At 33.5% G+C, this 8,049-nt stretch overlaps 1 pseudogene; it reads left to right on the top strand.

Moving 5' to 3' along the window:
• LOC117167637 overlaps positions 1–8,049 on the top strand; it is a 98,989-nt pseudogene that overhangs the window by 68,558 nt on the left and 22,382 nt on the right.

Below are 8,049 nucleotides of genomic sequence, written 5' to 3'. Positions count from 1 at the left end.
TGGAGACAGAGGGAGTTCCTTGTCTGGAGGCCAAAAAGCTAGAATCAATTTGGCCAGGGCCGTTTACAGACAAGCTGATATTTATTTACTGGATGATCCACTAAGTGCGGTAAATATATTCTTGTGGAAAGAAAATTATTTTGTTTAAATTGAAGAATTTCAATGATTCCCAGCTAAAAGTTCCTATACAGGAACCTCGGAGGATCCTGGCCATGTCCCCGGATGTGAAACTCCACATGTACCTGTATAAGTAATCTTGAAGGTTCCTGTACAAGAATTTGGGAAAAGAACCTGTACAGGAATTTGGGAAAGGAACCTGTACATAAACCTGAAAGGTACCTGTACATGAATGTGAAAAGGTACCTTAAAATGAACCTGCCAATGATCGTGTACAGGATTCTTTCACAAAGTTATTTTAGACGCGGGTTCATGTACAGGAAATTGTTCAGGATCCCATGCACAGTCAAAGTAGAGTTACACGTATTACAAATTTTGGAATTTACAAGAGGAAGACCTGAGGGTCGAAAATTAAATCACTATTATCAGTCACACGACATACCTCTCATTCAACGGCGCTGGCCTGGTGGTAAGCGGTTCAGCTTGCGACTCCGTTGCTTTGTGGCTAGGATCAATCAATAATTACTAATAATTATTTATTATTATTATTAATTATTAATGATTATTTTCAAATTACATATTATAATTCATTCATAATTATTAATAAATTGTCTATTAGTAATTATTAATGAAACAATTTTTTCATTCTTTCCGTGATTGCTCTCGGTAACATGTGGGTGTTTTTAAACCGACAAAATTACTAAAAGTGACAAAAATTCTGCTAGTTGTAGTGGATAAATAAAAAAGCCGTGTTACTTGTGGAATGAAAGTCGATAATCACTTGAATTTTATTAAAAATTCGTCTTTTTGGTAAAAAATTAATCTTTTTTTTTCTTATAAATTCTTCTTTTTTAGTTTAAAATTCAAATTTTTGTTTCAGAATTCTTGAACTTTATTCCAAATTCGTCTTTTTGACAGTAAACTAATCCTTTTGCTTATAAATTCTTCTTTTTCCTTTAAAATTTAACTGTTTTATTCATAATTCTTGACTTTTGTTAAAAATAGATAATTTTTAGTTAAAACTTTAAGTTTTAGGTTAAAATTATTCAATTGTGTTGAAAATTTGTCTTTTTGGTAGTAAGTTAATATTTTAGTTTCAAAATTCATCTTTTTAATTAAAAATTTAACTTTCTGGTTGAGAATTCTTGGACTTTGTTGAAAATTCGTTTTTTTTTATTAGAAAATTAATGTTCTTATTTCAAATTTCACCTTTTCGTTCGAAAATTTAAAAACTCGGTTTTAAAGTCAAACTACTTTCTTAAAAATAAAAAATAAATTTTTTACATTCATTCCCAGTGGGCACAAAATTCGGCGACGTCTTTACGACATCGTTACGACATCTTTACGAAAAATTAACGACATCCAATGCCGAAATGGACTTACCGACATGGACATAGGATGTCGTAAAGTTGTCGTAAAGATGTCGTAACGATGTCGTACAGACGTCGCCAAATTTTGTGTCCAGTGGGTTCTTACAAATTCGATTTTTTTATTGAGAATTCTTGAATTTTATGGAAAATTCGTAACTTTTTTTCTTTCTTTTTTAAAAATTCAATTTTTTGGATGAGGATTCTCTAACTTTATTTAAAGTTGGTCTTATTAATAGTAAATTAATCTTTTTGTTCCAAAATTCACCTTTTTAATTTAAATCTTATCTTTTTTCTTGAGAATTCTTTAATTTTATTAGAAATTTGTCTTTATTGGGAGTAAATTAATCTTTTTGATTGGAATTTCTTCTTTTTTAGTTAAATATTCAACTATTTGGTTCAGAACTCATGAATTTTTTCAAAAATTTATCTTTTTTAGTTGAAAATTCAAATTTTTGGTTAAGAATTCAAATTTTTTGGGTGAGAATTCTTTCATTTGATTGGAAATTCACCTTTTTGGTTAGAAATTCAACGAAAAGGTTTTAAAGTTGAACTAATTTCTTTAAAAAGCATTTTTTAGTTGGTAATTCCAAAATTTTAGTTAAAAATTCATCTCTTTGGTTGGAAATTGAAATGGTATCTTGAAATTTTATTTTTTTGTTTGTTGAAAAATTAATTTGGCAATTAAAAATGTACCTATTCAATTTTTTGTCGAAAATGGTTCTTTTTATAATAAAAAATTCAACTTTTTCGTGAAATTGAGGTATTTTATTAAAAAGTCCTTTTTTGTTGAAAATTAATCTAGTTTAGTGGAAAATTCTACTCCTGCGTTTAGAGTTATTGTATTTTTTTGGAACTTCGTCTTTACAGGAACACATACAGGATCATTCAGAGGCTCCCTTTTCGGTACAGGTTCCTTTGCAGGATCATGAACAATTTATTTCGCCAAACTAATTGAAATAAAATCTAAACATTTTAAATACACTACTCTCACAAAGCGCCCGGTGGTCCGGACCGAGTTCCTCATCAAGCACCCGCATTATTGAGCCACTCCCTGAAGGCTTGCCGGGAAAAATTGGGGAAGACCGGAGGGTGGAAATTCAAATCGAGGTTGCGTGAGCTTGATTCAAAAGTTTATTGAATTTCATTCGGCACGTGTCACGGCTTTTTTGTAAGTGGAGCCCAATTTTGAAAATATTAATTTTTGAAATTTGCGGCTACCTTCCCTGATTCACTAGTATCCCAGTGGGCACAAAACTACAAAAATCCCAAAACGTCCTTGGGACGTTCCTTGGACGTCCTATGTCAGCCTAATCAACGTCTTTAAGACGTCCAATGTCCTAAAGACGACTTAAAGACGTCTTAAATAGATGGACATTCTCAAGACGTCTTTCAGACTGACATTAGATGTCTTAAGAGCATCCCACGGATTTCCAAAATACATTTTTCAAAAGACGCCTCAGGGACTTCCCGAAGAAATCTCTAGGACGTCTTTGTTTTTTTTTTCCTACTGGGATCAGTCTCGCGACACTTCTCTCATCCAGCGGCGCTGGCCTGGTTGTAGCGTGTCTCCTAGCGACCCTGCTGCTGTCGGGTTCGTATCTTTTGCCTAGAAATTTGTTTTTACGTTTATCCACTACAACTGGCAGAACTTTTCTCACTTTTATTGATTTTGTCGTTTTAAAAACACTAACGTGTTACTAACAACAATCACGGAAAGAAGGAGAAAAATAAAAGAATGAAAATAAATGGATTTATCATTAATTATTACGAGATAATTTACTAATAATTATCACGAATAATGTACAAAGAACATTTCTAGCTGAAATATTCGAACCCCACAGCATCTCTAGTAGCAAGCAGATACGCTACCACCAAATCAGCGCCGCTGGGTAAGACACGTGCCGTGTGAGAGTCTACTGTGTCCTAGATAGGTTAGAAAACCCTTTTTTATAAACGCATGTCTTCTACTTTGACCAATTTCCCCCCTTTTTTTAGGTTGATGCCCATGTGGGTAAACATTTGTTTGATGAGTGCATCAAACATTATCTAGCTGGAAAAACTCGAATTCTGGCTACTCATCAGCTTCAATATATTAAAGGAGTCGATGCGATTATTCTTCTTGATCAAGGAAAAATGGAATTGTACAAAACTTATCAACAACTTTTGTATCAACATCCTGAATATGTGAGTCTCATTGCTGCTGAAACAAATCCTGAAGGTGGCGAAGATTCTTCGATTGAAAAGTCTTCGTTTAAAAGGCAGTTTTCTACTTCAAGTAATCGAGTAAGTCGTCGAAAGTGAATTTAATTTATTATACTTTTTATAACATTGAAGTGAGTTGAATTTTTTAAGCATTTTTTTATTTTTGTGTGTATTTTTTTTTAATAGAGTAAAACCCCGGAAGTTGGTGGTGATACTGACGGTGAAGAAGATGAGGATGATCTCGAAAATGTGGAAGGATTAGTCGAAGGAACTTCACGAGGAACAGTGAAGGGTTCAATATTTTTGAATTATTTTAGGGCTGGCGGCAATTTAATATTCGCTTTCATGGTTTTTGTCCTTTTTGTTGTGACGCAACTCGCTGCTAGTCTTAACGATCTTTATGTTCCTTTCCTGTAAGTATCTCTCTTAATTTGATTATTTTTAGATTGCATTAGGTTTCACTCCCAATGTAGCGATGTAGATGATCTTTTCCAGAAAAAATTTAATTTTAAAATTTATTTTCCATCTTTTCTAGAAAAGAAGTTAAGTATTTTCTTTTTTTGTGAAGTTTACTTTATCGACTTTTGAAGATAAAAAACAAGTGTTTGAATGAGATATTCGTTACACATTAATTTGTGAATCAATATTTGGCATTTAATTAATATAACTTATTTGGTAAACCTTGAAAATAGATCAGATTTACGTGAAAAATTCGAATCCAAAAAAAATGTTCAATGTGGGTATTATTGCGGGTTTACATGATTTAGGGATCGTCCACAAATTACGTAAGATGTTTTTCTTTTGTTTATATCGTTGTGTCCTTCTCAACTTCACAGCAATTTTATGCTCGTCTTTATTCAAACAAAAGAAAAACGTCTTACGTAATTTGTGGACGATCCCTTACTGCGCGACAAACTACTGCGGTGATCCCTTCACTGCGCTGATAATACTGCGATTTTATTTTAAGTGAAGTTACAAATATTTTGCGAAATTTAAGTTATGCTTACTTATAAATTTATTAACCATTTCTTTAAATTACAATAGTGCAACATTAGAAATATACTGCGAATTTGACAGGCATTATCACTGGCGACTACGAAAGGTTAGTTTGGAGTTTATGATAGAGCGTCTGGAAAACCGCAGTAATTCATTAATCAAGGCAATGCCTTGATGTGCGTCAAATACTGCTTTGGTAAAAAATATATTGAATAAATTGTTTAAGAACATAGATATTTGATTTGATTCAATGGTGATAAGTATAAATAAATCACATAATAATTTTCTGAATTGCTTCAAAACATTATATACATTGAGAACATTCTAAATAATTATTTATAATTGAAACCGCAGACAATAAAGCATCCGCAGTAATACCCACACTTACCCTAGTGTTGATTTCTATTTTCACGGTTGGTGGAATGATGTCTACACTGATTGGTGGTAACCATCTCTGATGATAATACAGATTCCTTTAAATTTACTCGTATCATAAACGTAACACCTGTCTTGAGATTGCATCTATTTCGAAAATAAAATTATTATTTCGATCTCTCTAAAGGTGTTCGCACAAGAAAATACGCCTGCAGTACGATTAAAACAGCTCACGCACGAGCCGGCCGTGTACGCACACAGAGTACCAACCAATCATGCGCGATCTGTCGCGCTGCTGCGGTGCGGCCTGGCTACGTACTGTTCACATATCGGATCGCCACTCGCGACGCAAAAGTTTTCGACGTTGCGAATTTGGTTCGAGTGCCGGACCCATAGGTGAACGGTACATAGCCAGCTCGCACCGCAGCAGCGCGACAGATCGCACGCGATTGGTTGGCGTTCTATTTGTGTGCACGGACAGACGGTGCGTGAGCCGTTTCCAGCATACTGCACATGTATTTTCTTGTGCGAACAACTTAATAGCTTACAGGAAAGACATCCGACCGGCAATCGAAAGTTTTGTGGCTCGATTCACAGTGGAGCAATGGAGATGATCTTTCTTCAAAAAGGAATTGATTTTAGGGTGGCGACTTAACCGGGAAATGATCGAGAATTCAATCTTTTTCGTAGGCATAAAATTTTAATTTTGCAGTTGAAAAATTTGAAATCGTCCGCCGAATCGCCACCCTGAATTTTAATATTTTTAGATTAATTAGTTTAAAGAGCTACCTCTCACATTTGATAACATTTCCAGTAATTAAAAAAAAATTACACCATGATTTATCCAGAGCACGAAAATTGCGTCTCTTATTACATAAATTTCAGGACGACAGCAGAAGAATCTCGGTACTTCACATCCATGAACATGTCCAGGAACATAACAAACACCGGACTTTTTGACGTCCAACCTTGGTCACAAGAGACCTATATTTACATCTATACAGGAATAGTCGCTTCTATTTTTTGTATTGGCATAACAAGATCTTTTGCCTTTTATGCTCTTTGTATGAGAGCAAGTCAACGTCTGCATGATATGGTGTTCGGAGCCTTAATTAGAACAGGAATGCTGTTCTTTGATACAAATCCTAGCGGAAGAATATTGAATAGATTTTCCAAAGATATGGGTGCGATAGACGAATTATTACCGAAAGCGACACTCGATGCTGGTCAAATTGTCATGATGATGTGTGGTACTCTGATCGTCACCTGTATTGTCAATTATTTGTATGTGATTCCGATTGTGATACTAGGTTCCATATTTTATTGGATTCGGAAAGTGTACCTCAGAACCAGCAAGAACGTTAAACGTTTGGAGGGAATGAGTAAGTTTTTTGCTTTATTTTGCACATTTAATTCTGAATTATTTAAAATTTTGCACCAACCAAGTTCAAATAAAAGTATGCCAGTAAAAAAAAAGTTGAATCAGTATGACACGAGAACGAATTTAGGTTAGGTTTGGTGTATTCGATTTTCTGCCATCAGCCCCGTGGTCGAATCAAGGGTAGATTCGATTCTTGAGCGTCGAATCTTTCTTTTCACGCTTGCTTCCAGTGCGACCGGTCGTAAAGATGTAACGATGACGTAAACACGTCGCCGAATTTTGTGCCCACTGAGATGTCGCATCTTGCGTCAGGTTTCTACTTATTAGTAATCCATTTGCATCAACGTGCATCCATATCTCTTTGACTCTTGCTTTTTTACTAAAATAGTCACAGCGAACTTTAATTTTTGTGTTCAATTGATTATTAATTATTATTTTTATTGTTAATCTGAATTGAAATTAATGAATTCTAATTAAATTTTAAATAATATTTTTTTTTAAAGATAAGGAAATCGTTGGAATCGTAATCTAGAATCGATTCCTACTGTTAATTCTTCGATACACGGAATCAACATTTTTTTAGAATGGAAGAATCGAGATTCGAACCTCGCCCTCGATTCCGGAACTCTAACGGAAATTTTGAGCGCGACCGAGGGCGGCTTTGGCTGTACTTTTAGGCCGAAAATTATTCAAGCAGATAGGGAAAGTGCCCTAAATGTGGAATTTTATGCTTTTTAAATTTAAAAAAGGGAATTTATCGAATGTTTTTGCTTTATGATTAAGCTTTGAGGCTTTTAGATTGAAAATGTATCAATATTTTTTTATGATTAATAGGAATAATGGGGTATAAGTGCTTTGTTTTTCAATGCAATGCTGATTACACGAATTTCTATAAGATCGCGCAAATACTGAATTATTTTCCAACTTTTTCAATTAATATTTAAAAAAATGTTTTGCGGTTTGTATAACAAAATTTAAGAAAAGTTTAAATTTAAGACAATTGTTTATAAATATTGCAATATTTTTTGTTTACTGAAAATAATTGACAAAAAGTTTTGCACAATGAGAAAAAATTTTATTTTAACGAGATGAGTAAAAATATATAAGCAGTTAAACGATTTTTTCAACGGAAATTATTAGTAACTTTAATTTTCCATAATATTAATGAAATAATTCATGAAAGCTGTTATGAAAAACTTAGAAAATATTTTCAATTCGTTACAATTGTTTTTAAGGAATGCAATCGTTTGTGTTAATTTTGCAAATAATTAACAATTGTTGAATTGGAGTCAAAGTTTGGTTAATATCATTTTTTTTCATTAAATATTTAATATCGCTCGCCCAAACCGCACGTTTGTATTTGAGCAACTTTATTTTTCATAATTATACTCCTGACTACCCTGAAAAACTTATCATTTCCCTTCATTTCATAAAATACACTCGGCCGAATAGAGCCTAATGCATTACAGAATTGAATTTAAAGGTCCCATTCGATCATGAAAAGAAAGACCAAGTGAAGAAGCCATTTTGTCTAATTTGTTGTATGCACACTGTACATGTCGGAGTAAAAAGATCTGCTCGGTTCTGATTATGATTATTTTTTGTTTT

Source organism: Belonocnema kinseyi, chromosome 2 (assembly GCF_010883055.1).
Source record: "Belonocnema kinseyi isolate 2016_QV_RU_SX_M_011 chromosome 2, B_treatae_v1, whole genome shotgun sequence".
In the NCBI taxonomy this organism is placed as follows: domain Eukaryota; kingdom Metazoa; phylum Arthropoda; class Insecta; order Hymenoptera; family Cynipidae; genus Belonocnema; species Belonocnema kinseyi.
This window is presented reverse-complemented; position numbering and strand designations above follow the sequence as displayed.